This window comes from Phacochoerus africanus, chromosome 3 (assembly GCF_016906955.1).
Source record: "Phacochoerus africanus isolate WHEZ1 chromosome 3, ROS_Pafr_v1, whole genome shotgun sequence".
Lineage (NCBI taxonomy): Eukaryota > Metazoa > Chordata > Mammalia > Artiodactyla > Suidae > Phacochoerus > Phacochoerus africanus.
This window is the reverse complement of record NC_062546.1, coordinates 119,825,660-119,840,701: the sequence shown is the minus strand read 5'-3', so window position 1 is coordinate 119,840,701 and position 15,042 is coordinate 119,825,660. Positions and strand designations below refer to the sequence as shown.

At 43.6% G+C, this 15,042-nt stretch overlaps 1 protein-coding gene across 1 annotated transcript in view; it reads right to left on the bottom strand.

Moving 5' to 3' along the window:
* GSR (glutathione-disulfide reductase) overlaps positions 1-1,323 on the bottom strand; it is a 50,572-nt gene extending 49,249 nt beyond the window's left edge. The window contains exon 1 of the mRNA XM_047772540.1: positions 1,262-1,323. The gene's annotated coding sequence lies outside the window, so the exon portion shown is untranslated. The remainder of the gene's footprint in view (positions 1-1,261) is intronic.
* Between the last annotated feature and the right edge of the window lie 13,719 nt (positions 1,324-15,042).

The window sequence follows — 15,042 nt, the reverse complement described above, 5'->3', positions numbered from 1 at the left end:
GAGAGGGACAAAGACAAGAGGTTGTCAAGTGATCTCACCAGTTGTGGGGGGGGGGGCACACTTAGTGGTACCCCTCCACCTGCCTTCTGCAGAGACAGACTTCTAAGAGTCTGTCTAGACTAAAGTGTCAAGGTGTTAAGTTGATAATTAACAGTCTTTCTTTCCTCGTTCCTACTTTCATTTGAACTTAAAAACCGAGCACTGGACACTAGAGTCAGCCCTTTCACGGCTGTTAATTTTGAGCTTAATTCACATACGGTTACTGAGTAAGGTCTTTGTTAAGTGATAAGAGATTGCAAACATAAGAACATGTCTGCCCTTAAGGGGACATGTAGTGTAATTTAAGCATCCACCCCACAGGAACGCATCCCCAATGCCAGGTTACTTTTGTATACAATATTTTAATATTAACAAAGCAAGTACCTCACCCAACTCTTAGAATAGAAAAGGCCACACCAATAACTTGGGAACGAAACCTATTCTTTAAATGAAAAGTTTATCAACTGCAGGATTTACAACCCTCTTTTTTGGGGGGTGGGGGATAATTTTAAAATCTCCCCTCCAACGAGACAGAACAAAAGATCTGAGAACTTCTTTAATAGTATATCCTAAATCAATGTAGCCTGTAATCGGTGGTTCTCAACCTTGATTGCAATTCAGAATCACCCTAGGCCGAGGCTACCCACAGGCAGAACTTTTTCAACTCCTCAGGTGATCCGAATGTGCAGCCGAAAGTGTGAACCGCTGCTGTAAATCATTTGCCCTTGAAAATGAAAGGAGAGGACCGCAAGTCAATGACATAGGCTCCATCCTCCCTTTCCCCCCTTCCCAGAGACGCAGGCAAGCTGCAGTTATTCCAGGTGCAGTTTTGGGTTCATAGATTTGGTGATGAGATAGAGCATGGACTACAATACCCTTCCGCCTTGAGGACTGAGGATGCAGGAAAGTTACGTTAGATTTAACCACCTCCTGCCAGCGTTATTATTGCACCTGCGCTGGAACAGGCGCAGGCTTAGCTTCGGGGGCCGCGGAAAAAAAACCAGTACACTTCTCTCATCTAAACTTGCTGGGATCCCGCCTCTGACTCGGGTGGGAAAGCGGAAAGGGCAGCGCCAGGAGCTCACTAGGAAAGAGCCACAGAACGCTTTCTGCTACAGAGAGAGGGAGGAAGAACGCGGGGCTCGGGCGCGGTGCTGCAGGAGCCGCGTCGCAAGGAGAACAGGCACCAGGAGCAGCAACCAGGAGGAGCGCGGGTACTCACGCAAGTGCCGCCCAGCTTGTGGCTCTCCACCACCGCTGCCCGGGGCGCCCAGCTCCGCCGCCACGGCGGGGGCGCGCTGGCCAGGCCGCCCGGAGCCGCCCCACGATCACCAGGTTAGTCGAAGGGGAGGTCGCGACGCTGGCGGGCTGGGGCCAGCATGTGGCTGCGACTGCTGCATTGCTCGGCCATGGCTCGGGGAAGACGATGGCGGGGTTCGGGTTGGAGGCGGCGCAGAAGCTAGGGACGAAGGCGCGAGCTGTCGACGCGCGGACTGCCGCAATTGCTGGGGCCCGGGCTGGCGATCAGGGTCCGGACCCGCAGGGGCCATGCTACGCGGAAGTGTGCGACCGCGGGGGTGCGGCCCGGGGGCGGGCCCCGGGGAAGACAGGGGGGCCGCGCGGGGCACCCGGCCGGCGCAGCCTCACGGTGACTAAGCACCCGACCCGAGCGAAGGGGGAGGGGGAACGGGGTGGGGGCGGGGCTCGCTGACCGAGGCTTGGCGGGACTGGCGTGGGCAGGCGCGGAGGGGCGGTGTTGCCCGCCCCCCGTGCCCCTGGGTGCAAAACCAGCCCTCTCTGCCCCAAATGGGGGTCACCTTTCCTGGATCTCTCCGCCAGGGTCTTCACCCCAGCACGAGTCCGCGAGCCCGAGTGGCGTCAGCCGGATGTTGGTTTCTGAAGTCCCAAGGGGCCAAGGAGGATGAACACCTTCTTTTCTTCCCCCAGCCTTTTCTGAGCGGGCCCCTGGGAGATGCCAGGGGCGACGAATTCTCAGGGAAGGGAGATTTGTCCACCATCGTTTTTGAGGGCGCTGTTTCTCACGGTTTGAGCAACAGACCACCTGAACCCTGGGTTTTAACCCGGATCTACTAAATCGGAAGCTCTAGGTCAGGACCTCAGTAATCTACATTTTAAACACCCCTTCTTTTCAGCTCTCAGGTGAGTTCTAAACATACTTTGAGACATTGGGACAGAAGTTTTTGTGATCCATGGATGAAGCATAAAGATAACAACGTAGAGATAGAGACACACAGAGTTCCCCCTATAGCGCAACCGGATGGGTGGCGTCTTGCGAGTCTAGGGACGAAGGTTTGATCTCTGGCCCAGAGCAGTGGGTTAAGGATCCCATGTTTCCCTGCAGAGTAAGTCACCGCTGCGACTCAGATCTGATCCCTGGCCCCGGGAACCCCATTATGCCACTGGGCAGACAAAAAAGAAAAAAACACCCAGCACTTTGCTCCCAAACTGTGGAGACTGGGATGTCATTTTACAGTGTTTGGACTACCAGTTGGTAGTTGTAAATGAAGTTGGAGCCGTCAATGAAGTAGTAAGTAAATAAATCTGTGTGGCCTGAGCCTATCACCCACGAGGCTGAGAGCACTGTAGTCAGAGGACTAAAAGTTCAGGTTGAATCACAGAGAAGCTAGGCCCAGCACCCTGAAGAGGAGTGGGAACTAAGCACTCTCCAGTTAGAATGGTATCCAGTTATTTTAAGGTGTTTTGTTTTGTTTTGTTTCCTGATTAAAATGTAATAGAGGGAGTTCCTGTTGTGGCTCAGCAAGTTATGGATCTTTCCTTCTCTCTGTGAGGATGTGGGTTTGATCCCTGACCTGGCTCAATGGATTAAGGAGCCAGTGTTGCTGCAGTAAGTCAGAGATGCCACTCCAGTATTGCAGGGGCTGTGGCATAGGCTTCAGCTGCAGTGACAGTTCAAACCCTAACCTCAGGTGCAGCCCTAAAAAGAAAAAAAAATGTAATAGAGGGAAAGGAAGGAAAGTTCCTCCTTCCACCAGGCTGCCACATAATAAATGTACTCAAAACAACAGAGTTAGAAAAATCCCATTTTAGGAGTTCCCATTGTGGCTCCAAGGGTTAAGACCCTACATAGTGTCCATGAGGTTCAGTCCCTGGCCTCACTCAGTGGGTTAAAGATTGGCATTGCTGCAAGCTGCAGCATAGGTTGCAGATTCTGCTCAGATCTGGCATGGCTGTGGCGTAGGCTAGCAGCTGCAGCTCCAATTTGACCCATAGCCCGGGAACTTCCATATGCTGCAGGTGCAGCCCTAAAAAGAAAAGGAAAGAAGAAAAAAATCACCATTTTACAGCTGTCATAGTTATCATTGTGTCATTAGATATCAGTGAATATTAAAACCACTGGATGCAAGTTTGACAAGGGAAGGTATATTTACACAGTCAGAATATGTCCCCACAGATTGCTTATTAATGACGAAAGGGAAAATGGTGACTTTACAGTGGGCCAGATACCACCTTATACAAGTGATCAAAATTGAGCATTGCCAGTCATGAGACAGCCGTCATTGTGTGCCTGGTGATGTGTGACAGAGTTAGCAGTACACAATTTATGTGATATTCCTGCTAGAAATCCATAACCTGAATCTTGAGTTAGCACTCAGAAAAGGACACATTGAGGGAAATTTTACAAATAACTAGCTTATACTCTTCAAAAGCTGTCAATGTCTTAAAAACAAAGGCTATGGAATTTTTCCAGGCTAAAAAAGTTGAAGAATTATGAGGACTAAGGGCAAGGTTTGATCCTGGATGAGATTCTAGATTGGGGAAATTTTCATATAAAGGATGATTGGTGACATTTGAATATGACTTGTATAATATGTCATGATATTACAACAGTGTTAAGTTTCTGGGCTTGAGAACTGTACTGTGGTTAAAAGAAATTGCACACATGTATTTAGGAGTAAAGAGTCTGAGTCAGAGTAGCTTGGTTTCATATCCCCCCACAGGCACTGTCATAGTCACATAATCCCTCTGAGAGTTAGTTTCTTCTTCCATGAAGTAGGAAGGCTGACAAAAAGGAGATGGGCATATCAAAATAGGGGAGGAATGAGCTAGCAGTAACTGGAAGTAGTAAGTAGTAAGCAGAGTGGTGCCGATTGGCTGGATGGTAGGTAGCTCGAAGAGGGTAGTGGGAGATGGGTGGAGTCCTGGAAAGCCTTGCTAGTAACCAGGCTAAGGCATTTAGAACTTATTCCATGGGCAATAAGGAGTCTCTGGAGATTTTTCAGAGATGTCTTTCTCTGGAATTAGATGAAATGGATTGAAAATAGTGAAACAGACAGTGTAGGAGGCAAAGGTAATAGATGGCAGTATTGAGAACAGACTGAAAGAAACAGATTGGACACATTTAAGGAAGTGAAATTGACAGATTGGGGGAAGGGTACAAGAGTCAAAGATGCCAAGTCTTTTTCTTTCTCTTTTTTTTTTTTTAGGGCCACCTGCAGCATATGGAAGTTCCCAGGCCATGGGTGGAATCGGAGCTGTAGCTGCCAGACTATGCTACAGCCACAGCAACACAGGATCCTAGCTGTGTCTGTGACTTACACCACAGCTCATGGCGGCGGGGATCCATCCTTAAACCAATGAGAGAGGCCAGGGCCTGAACCTGCATCCTCATGGATCCTAGTTGGGTTCGTTAACTGCTGAGCCAAGAGGGACCTCCCAAAGATGACAAGTCTTGAACCAGGAAATATGGGAGGAAAGTGGTGCCTTAAAGCAAACATAAAAACGATAAAAGGAGATAAAGGTCGACATCCTGCTAGTTTTATGCAGGAAAGAACTTTTTATTGCATAAGTGCATAATCCCATGCAATATGTTGAAACTAAAGATAAGGTGTTATTTGGGACTATAATATGTTTATGTAAATGCTTTTCCTTTTTACTTCTGACTTGGGTAGGAAGAGGAACAGGTAGCCATATCCTCAAGCCTTGAAGATTTCAAAATGTATTTAAGTTCTCTTTTTTGAGCAAAGAAGTATGAGCTAAAGTAAAATTTTAGTCAATGTCGTTAATAAGAGGTTATTTTCAGGATGATATTAAATGCTGAGAATGAAAATCAACTTAGTTACCATTCAAGTGTGGCAGTCTTATGACATCATTATAAACTAACATAATTTGTGGGGAACAGCAGAGCCCCAAGCAGATATTTCACATTTTAATAATTTCATCATTAAAATCTTCTTTTGAACACTAGACAAACTTAAGTGATTTCCGCAAAGACACTGTGGATTATTTGTCAAAATAATAAGCCAGTGATTAACATGTGTTGGACTAAGCACTGTGCTTAAGAGCTTTATTAGGCACAATGCTAAGGGCTTTCTGTTGTGCCCTCCTCAACTCAATAAATAAATACCGTTTTTATCTCCATTTTATAAATGAAGATACTGAGACTCAGAGAGTAAATAACTTACATAAGATTGGAGTTCCCATCGTGGCTCAGTGGTTAACGAATCCGACTAGGAACCATGAGGTTGCAGGTTCGATCCCTGGCCTTGCTCAGTGGGTTAACGATCCAGCGTTGCTGTGAGCTGTGGTGTAGGTTGCAGACACGGTTCGGATCCCGAGTTGCTGTGGCTCTGGTGTAGGCCAGTGGCTACAGCTCCGATTCGACCCCTAGCCTGGGAACCTCCATATGCCACAGGAGCGGCCCAAGAAATGGCAAGAAGACAAAAAAAAAAAAAAAAAGAGAGAGGATTTCATAGCTAGTGAATGGCAGAGCTGGGACTCAAATCCGAGGCCTGACTCTGAAGCCTCTTCTTTTAACCCTTAACTGGAATGAAACTATCATATATACTGTCCTATGGTGAAATACAAGATTCAAGTGTTTTTGCTTGTTTGTTTGTTTTATGGCTGCACCAGAAGCATTTGTAAGTTCCTGAGCCAGGGATTGATTGAATCTGAGCTGCAGTTGCAACCTACACCACAGCTGTGGGAACACTGGATCCTTTAACCCACTGAGCTGGTGGGGGATTGAACCTGCATCTCTGCAGCGACTGGAGTCTAATTGGATGTAAAAAATTTTGTGCAGCGAAGAAACCACTGACAAAACAAAAAGACAACCTACTGAATGGGAGAAGATATTGCTAATGATATCACAGATAACAGGTTAATATCCAAAAATACAAAGAAAGAGCTCTGACAATTCAATATCAAAAATACAAACAAACAAAAAGATTACGAAATGAGAGTTCCTGTCGTGGCTCAGCAGAAACGAATCTGATTAGCATCCATGAGAATGCAGCTTCAATCCCTGGCCTCGCTCAGTGGGTTAAAGATCCCGCGTTGTTGTGAGCTGTGGTGTAGGTCGCAGACATGGCTCAGGTCTGGCATTGTGATGTAGGCCAGTGGCTACAGCTCCGATTTGACCCCTAACCTGGCTACCTCCATATGCCGCAGAAGCGGCCCTAAAAAAAAAAAAAAAAAAAAAGTTGGGCAGAATAGAGTTCTCTTGTGACACAGTGGGTTAAGGACCCAGTGCTGCACTGCAGCAGTGTGGGTTTGATCCCTGGCCTGGAAACTTCCATATGCCAAGGCCAAAAAAAAGGGCAAAAGACCTGAATAGACATTTTTCCAAAGAAGTCAGACAGAAGGCCAACAGGCACAAGATGCTGAGAAATGCAAATTAAAATCACAATGAGATATCACCTCACACACCTGTCAGAATGGCTATTATCAAGAAGACCACAAATAACAAATGCTGACAATGATGTGGAAAAATAAGGGAACTGTATTAAACTGTTGGTGTGAATGTAAATTGGTGCAGCCACTGTGGAAAAAAGTATGGAGATTTCTCACAATACTAGAAATAGAATTACTGTATGACCCAGCAGTTCCACTCCTGGGTGTATAGATGGAAAAAAAAATGAAAACAGTAATTCAAAAAGATACCTGCACCCCAAAGTTCAGAGCGGTGTATTTCGCAGTTGCCACAGTATGGAAGCAACCTAAGTGTCCATCAACAGATGAATAAAGGAGATGTGGTAGGAATTCCCACTGTGATGCAATGGGATTGTTGGCATCTTGGAAGCTCTAGGACACAGGTTTAAGTCCCTGGTCCAGCACAGTGGATTAAGGATCCAGCATTGCCGCAGCTGCAACTTAGGTCACAACTGTGGCTCAGATATGATCCCTGGCCCTGGGGACTCCATATGCAATAGAGCAGCCAAAAAAGAAAAGAAAAAAAGATATATATATCATATATATATAAATATTTATCATATGTATATATCATATGTATATATAATGGAATAACTACTCAGCCATGAAAAAGAGTGAACTTCTGCCATTGCCACAATATGGATGTACTTGGAGAGTATTGTTCTAAGTGAAATAAATTAAAGACAAATACTATATGAGGGCACTTATATATGGAATCTAAAAAAATAAACTAGTGAATATAACAAAAAGGAATCAGACTCATAGATACAGAGAACAAACTAGTGGTTACCAGTGGGAAGAGGGAAGTGGAGAGGGGCAAGATAAGAGCAGGGGATTAAGAAGTACAAACTGTTGTGTATACACGATAAGTAAGCTATGAGTTCCTGTGGTGTAGGCAGCTGCAGCTCTGATTCAACCCCTAGTCTGGGAACTTCCATTTGTCACAGGTGGGGGCCTAAAAAGAGAAGAAAAAGGAAGAAAAAAAAAAAAGCTACAAGGGTCCATTGAACAACACAGAGAAAGTAGCCGATATTTTATAATACTATAAATGGAGTATAACTTTTAAAAATTGTGACTAGGAGCTCCAGTCTTACCTCAGTGGAAATGAATCCAACTAGTATCCAAAAGGATTCGGGTTCGATCCCTGGCCTCACTCAGTGGGTCAAGGATTCAGCGTTGCCATGAGCTGTGGTGTAGGTTGCAGATGTGGCTTGGATCTGGGAAAAAAAAAAAAGTGAACAACTGTGTTGTACATCTGTAACATATAATATTTATTGTACATCAGCTATATCTCAATTTTTCTTAAAGGAGGAAAAGAATAATACAGTGGGAGTTCCTGTCGTGGCGCAGTGGAAACAAATCCAGCTAGGAACCATGAGGTTGCGGATTTGATACCTGGCCTTACTCAGTGGGTTAAGGATCCGGTGTTGCTGTGAGCTGCGGTGTAGGTCACAGAGGTGGCTCACATCTAGCGTTGCTGTGGCGTAGGCTGGCAGCTATAGCTCCGATTAGACCCCTAGCCTGGAAACCTCCATATGCCAAGGGTGTGGCCCTAGAAAAGGCATAAAGACGGAGAAAAAAAAAAAAAAGACACACACACAAAAAGAATAATACAGTGAACATCCACATCTTTCAGCTTAAGAAATGAAGTCTTACCACACTGTATAGCTCCAGTTATCATCCTTTCTCCTTCCTCTCTTAAGAGGTAATCAGTATCCTAAATTTGTTCTTTATCATTTCTCTTTTCTTGGAAATAAATGTCCATCATCAGAAAAAAGAGAGATTCTCGTTTTTACAATAGAATATTATGCAGAAATGAAAATAAACTAGAGCTAAACAAATTAACTTGGAATAATAGTGTTAACTGAGAAAAGAATATGATATTTATGTGACATTTTAAAATATGCTAAAAATATTACATTACACAGAGATACATAATATGTTAACATTTAAAACTTTATACATACTTTCATAATTTTTAAAAAAATCATAATTTAACCCCTCTGATGTATCCACTTTTCCTTGTTTGCCCATTTTATTTTTTCACAGCATATGGAATATCCCAGACCAGGGATTGAATCCAAGGTGCATCTGCAATGTTGGCATGGGGATCAACTGGCAATACAGTTAAAGAGCCATATCATTAACCCACTGCACCACTGTGGCAACAACCCTTGGCCTATTTTATTTTTAAATTTTATTTATTTATTTATTTACTTACTTATTTTGCTTTTTAGGGCTGCACCTTTGTCATATGGAAGTTCCCAGGCTAGGGGTTGAATCAGAGCTATGGCCATTAGCCTACACCACAGCCACAGCAACACCAGATCTTTAACCCACTGAGTGAGGCCAGGGTTAGAACCTGCATCCTCATGGATACTAGTAGGGTTCTTAACCCCCTGAGCCACAAGGGGAACTTCCTGTTGGCCTATTTCAAAGTCACGTCTGCTAATTCAGTCATCTCTGTCATTTCTGAGCCTGTTTTCATTGATTCTGTTTCTTCTACTTATGTGTCATACTTTCTGCTTCTTCACATGCCTAGTAATTTTTTAATTTAGTAGTGGGCATTGTAATATTGCATGTCTGAAGTGGTTTTTTTGTTTGTTTGTTTTTTGTTTTTGTCTTTTTGCTATTTCTTGGGCCGCTCCCGCGGCATATGGAGGTTCCCAGGCTAGGGGTCGAATCAGAGCTGTAGCCACTGGCCTACGCCAGAGCCACATCAACAGCTACGCCGGATCCTTAACCCACTGAGCAAGGGCAGGGACCAAACCCGCAACCTCATGGTTCCTAGTCGGATTCATTAACCACTGTGCCATGACAGGAACTCCCTAAACTTTTTTTATTTTAAGTGTTTTTGCAGGAAGTTGTTACTTATGTATCAGCTTGAGCCTTTTGTGGCCTGTTTTCTAAAATTTTGTTAGAGCAGGTCTAAAGAAGTTTTCAGGGATAGTTTAGCATCTAAAGTATGACTCTTTTTTTTTTTTTTGCCTTTTCTAGGGCCCCTCCCAGGCATATGGTGGTTCCCAGGCTAGGGGTCTAATTGGAGCTATAGCCACTGGCCTGCGCCAGAGCCACAGCAACTCGGGATCTGAGCTGTGTCTGTGACCTCCACCACAGCTCTTGGCAACGCCGGATCCTTAACCCATTGAGCAAGGCCAGGGATCGAACCCGAAACCTCACGGTTCCTAGCTGTATTCATTAACCACTGCCCACGGCGGGAACTCCTAAAGTATGACTCTTTTGTGGGTCTCTTAAATGCCTCAGATAAAGGGTCAGAAAACTATGGTCTATAGGCCATATCCAGCTCATGGACTATTTTTGTAAATAAAGTTTTATTGGAACACAGCCATAACCATTTGTTTATTTATTGTGTAAGACTGCAAGCAATTGTGTCCTTGGGCATTCAACCCAAAGAAATGAAAACTTAAGGTCCTACAAGAACTTATAAACAAATGTTTATAGCATCTTTATTCATAATAGCCAAATCTGGAAGCAACCTAGATGTCCTTCAAAGGGAGTGGTTAGTCAAACTATGGTGCATTCATACCGAGGGATCCTATCTAGCAATAAAAAGAATACATAAATAACGATACACATAACTCGTATGGATCTCAAGGGGATTGTATGGAGTAAAAAAAAAAGTCTCAAAAGCCAGTCTTAATAATTTTAATACACCCCAGGAGTTCCCCTTATGGCTCAGTGGTAATGAACCAGACTAGTAGCCATGAGGATTCGGGTTTGATCCCTTGCCCTGTTCAGTGGGTTAAGGATCCGGCATTGCCATGATCCGTGGTGTAGATCACAGACGTGGGTCAGGTCCTGAGTTGCTGTGGTGTAGGCTGGCAGTTGCAGCCTCTGATTCAACCTTAGCCTGGTAACTTCCATATGCAGAGGATGTGGCCCTAAAAAGACACACACACAAAAAAAAACAAATGTTTAGTAAATCTCAGTTTATCTTTTAACAGTGCTTATATTGGAACTCAAGGAATGGTACAGTTACAATGCATGCATTTCACTGTAGGTAATGAATGCTGTATGATTCCACTTACATAACATTCTTGAAATGACAAACTTAGATGGAGAACAGATTAGTGGTTACCTAGGGTTTGGTGGCGGTGAAGGATAGAAAATGAGGTGAATATGGATATAAAAGGGTAGCATGGGCGATTCTTGTGATGGAACGATTCTGTACCTTGATTGGTGGTGGTCACATGAATCAACACTGGTGAAAATATTGAGTACAACTAAATACACACACACACACACTGTGAGTATATTAAAACTGGTAAAATCCAGTCTGTTTCAATATAAATTTCTTGTTTATGATAACATACTATAGTTATGCATGAATTTGCCACTGGGGGAAACTGAGGATGCACATGATCTCTCTGTATTATTTCCTGTAACTATATGAACCTATAATTACCTCAAAATAAAAAGTTTAAAAAATTACAATGTGGACTTTCCTCTGTGGATCAGCAGGTTAAAAGCACAACATGGTGTCCGTGAGGATGCAGGCTTGATACCTGGCCTCACTCAGTAGGTTATGGGTATGGCATCACCTCAAGCTTCAGTGTAGTTCGCAGATGTGACTTGGATCTGATGTTGCCATGGCTGTGATGTGGGCCTCAGCTACAGCCCTGGTTCAACCCCTAGCCTGGGAATTTCCATGTGCCTCAGGTATGATGGCTGTGGAAAAAAAAAAATTATGATGTGTATACAAAGCCTAATCCAAGAGTATTTTTTTTTTTTTTTGGCACTGCCTAAGGTATGCAGAAGTTCCTGGGCCAGGGATCAAACCCATACCACAGCAGTAACCTGAGCTACAGCGGTGATAGCGCCAGATCCAGGGAACTCCCAAACAGTACATTTTGCATAATTCTATTTATAGAAGTCCTAGAGGAGGCAAAATCTATTATGGGGGAAAAATCAGAACAGTGGTTACTTTCTGGGCAAAATTTTGTATCTTGTTAGGGTTGCATTGGTAAATGCTGTAAGGAGACAAGACAAGAGGTTCAAAATGGAGTTGCTTACGGTAAGCCACATCACCAAATGGAGAATTTGGCTCTCCCAGAAATTGAGTCACCTGACCAGCACTAGTGAGTTAATCTGCTTGTTGGATCCCTGCCATCACTACAGGAAAGTAACCTTGTAATTACCAACCCACTTTTTTTGCCTAGAATAACTTCCTTGTTTCTGTTCCCTTCTGGGTAGAAAAGTCTTTCATTATGTACAGATCCTCAGAGCTCCTTTTTTTTTCTTTGTCTTTTTTTTTTAAGGGCCATACCTGAGGCACTTGGAGGTGCCCAGGCTAGGGGCCCAATTGAAGCTGCAGCCGCTGGCCTACACCAGAGCCACAGCAACACAGGATCCAAGCTGTGTCTATGACCCACACCACAGCTCACAGCAATGCCAGATCCTCAACCAACTGAGAGAGGCCAGGGATCAAACCTCGTCCTCATAGATGCTATTTGGGTTCGTTAATTGCTGAGCCATGACAGGAATTCCTCACAGCTCCTTTTTATCCACTACATTGGATGCTGCCTGATTTGAATCACTTTTTTCTCAAATAAACTCCAAATTTTTTAGCATGCCTCAGTTGATATTTTAAAAGTGCTTGTATTAGGAGTTCTCGTAGTGGCTCAGCAGTAACGAACCCAACTAGTAGCCATGGGGAATCGGGTTCAGTCCCTGGCCTTGCTCAGTGGGTTAAGGATCCAGCATTGCCCTGAGCTGTGCTATAGGTCACAGGTGTGGCTCAGATCCCAAATTGCTGTGGCTGTGGCGTAGGCTGGCATCTACAGCTCCAATTCAACTTCTAGCCTGGGAACTTCCATAGGCCTTGGGTGCAGCCCTAAAAAGACAAAAAAAAAAAAAAAGTGCTTGTATTGGAACTTAAGGGATGGTAGAGTTAAGATGTGTGCATTTCAGGGAGCCCTGGTGGCTCAGTGGGTTAAGGGTCTGATGTTGTTACTGCTGTGGCATGGGTTTAATCCCTGGCCCAGAAACTTCCACATGCTGCATGCACAGCCAAAAAAAAAAAAAAAAGAGATATGTGTATTTCATTGTAGTTAATGATATGCATGCTAAAGTATATATATCATATAAAGTATGCATATGCATATGATGTCATTAATGATATGCACATTGAAGTATTTTGGGGGAAGTATACTAAAGTCTCTAACTTTGAAATTCATCAAGGAGATCCTATTATGACTCAGTGGATTAAGGATGTGACGTAATCTCCTTAAGAATGTGGATTCAAGCCCTAGCCTTACTCAGTGGATTAAGGATCTGGCGTTGCCACAAACTGCAGAGTAAGTCACAGATTTGGTGTGGATCTGTTGTTGCTGTGGCTGTGGCATAAGTCTCAGTTGCAGCTCTGAATTGACCCCTAGCCTGGGAACTTCCATATGCTGCAAGTGTGGCCATAAAACGAAAAAAAAAGTTACATGCATCAAAATAAGAAAAGAGTAGAGTTCCTGCTGCGTAACAGTGGGCTGAGGATCTGACTCGTCTCTAAGGAGGTGCTGGTTCTATCCCTGGCCTAGCACAGTGGATCAAGAATCTGGCCTTGCGGCAGCTGCAGTGTAAATCAAAGCTGTGGCTTGAAGTTGAGCCCTGACCCAGGAACTTTCATATGCTGCAGGAGCAGAGAAAAAAGAAAAAAAAATGTGGTGCTGAGTATATGGATAATTATTGTGAAGTTTTTTCATGTTTTTACCTTAAAATTTTCATAATTTGATATAAAAAAACAACGAAAAAAAAATTTTTTTTTGGCTTCTCCTGTGGTATGTGGAAGTTCCTGGGCCAGGGATTGAACCTGAACCACAGGAGTGAACCAAGCCACAGCAATGATGCTAGACACTTAACCCAGTAGGCCACCAGGGAACTCCACTAGTTGATTTTTTTTTTTTTTAATGCAAAAATTCCAAATGGTAGGTTACAAAAGCACTTTGGATACACTTAATCAATTTCAGGCTACATTTTAATAAACATTTGTCACCTCCTAACCAAATATAAGTATATATAATTTTGAAATGTGTTGACAATCCTACTTTTCCTATACATAAAGAAAACAGGAGTTCCCGTTGTGGCCCAGAGGAAATGAATCCGACTAGGAACAATGAGGTTGTGGGTTTGATCCCTGGTCTCGATCAGTGAGTTAAGGATCTGGCATTGCCGTGAGCTGTGGTGTAGGCCAGCAGCTGCAGCTCTGATTTGACCCTTGACCTGGGAACCTCCATATGCCTCTGCTGTGGCCCTAAAAAGACAAAAAAAAAAAGAAAGAAGGAAAGAAAGAAAGAAAACAAGTAGCTTTACTTGTTAAATAAGAAAAATGTGAAATTTATGTCTTAAGAATGTTAATAAAGGAGTTCTTTTGTGGCACAGTGGGTTAAGGATCCATTGCTGTCATTGCAGCGGCTGGGCTCGCTGCTGTGGAGGCAGGTTCAATCCCTAGGCCAGGAAATTCCACATGCCACGGGCACAACCAAAAAAAAAAAAGAAAGAAAAAAAACCCAATGTTTATAATAGAGTATGGCTTAATATAAACTATCAAGATTTAAAAATCCCTCCTTATTTAATACCTAAGGGTGTTCCAAAAGACTTTATTGTAAGAACTGAGATGTATAAGCCATAGCTTAATTATCATTAAAAACTACATGATGGAGTTCCCTTTTGGCATAGCAGGTTGAGGATCTGCAGCAGCTGGGGGTTGCTGCTATGGCACAGGTTCAGTCCCTGGCCTGGGAACTTCCACATGCCACAGGTACAGCCAAAAAAACAAAAACAAACAAAACTGCTTGATCTTACCTCAATCAACATGACTTTATTATTTGTTTTAGGGTATTCTTACCAACGAGGATAGGCTATAAATCAGTATGTTTCTTCATTGTTAGCTTTAGAAACTTCCTGAAAATCCGTTTATCTGAACAACAGGTTGCTCATCCTCTCCAGGCCCTGAAAAGTTGGATTGATCACACAACTGGGCAAATCACCTTATCAAAAAGGGACCACACCTGCCTTCAAGTCCCACCTCTTGCTGCATCCACTATCCCTAAACTATTATACCACACACTATGTCTAATCCCAACCAATGACATCCCCACATCGAAAAGGCCACCTTAAAGTATTCCAATGGAGACTCCAAAAAGCCCATAAAAATCACTCTTGACTTCCCCTCTGAGACACTACAAAGATTTTGTCACAAAAGTGTTCTCCTTTAATGCAGTAAGTGGAAATTTGATTTTGCTTTAATAGGTTATTCTAATGGTCTTGGGTGTTGGGTGGAGGTTAAAAGTAGACAATTGT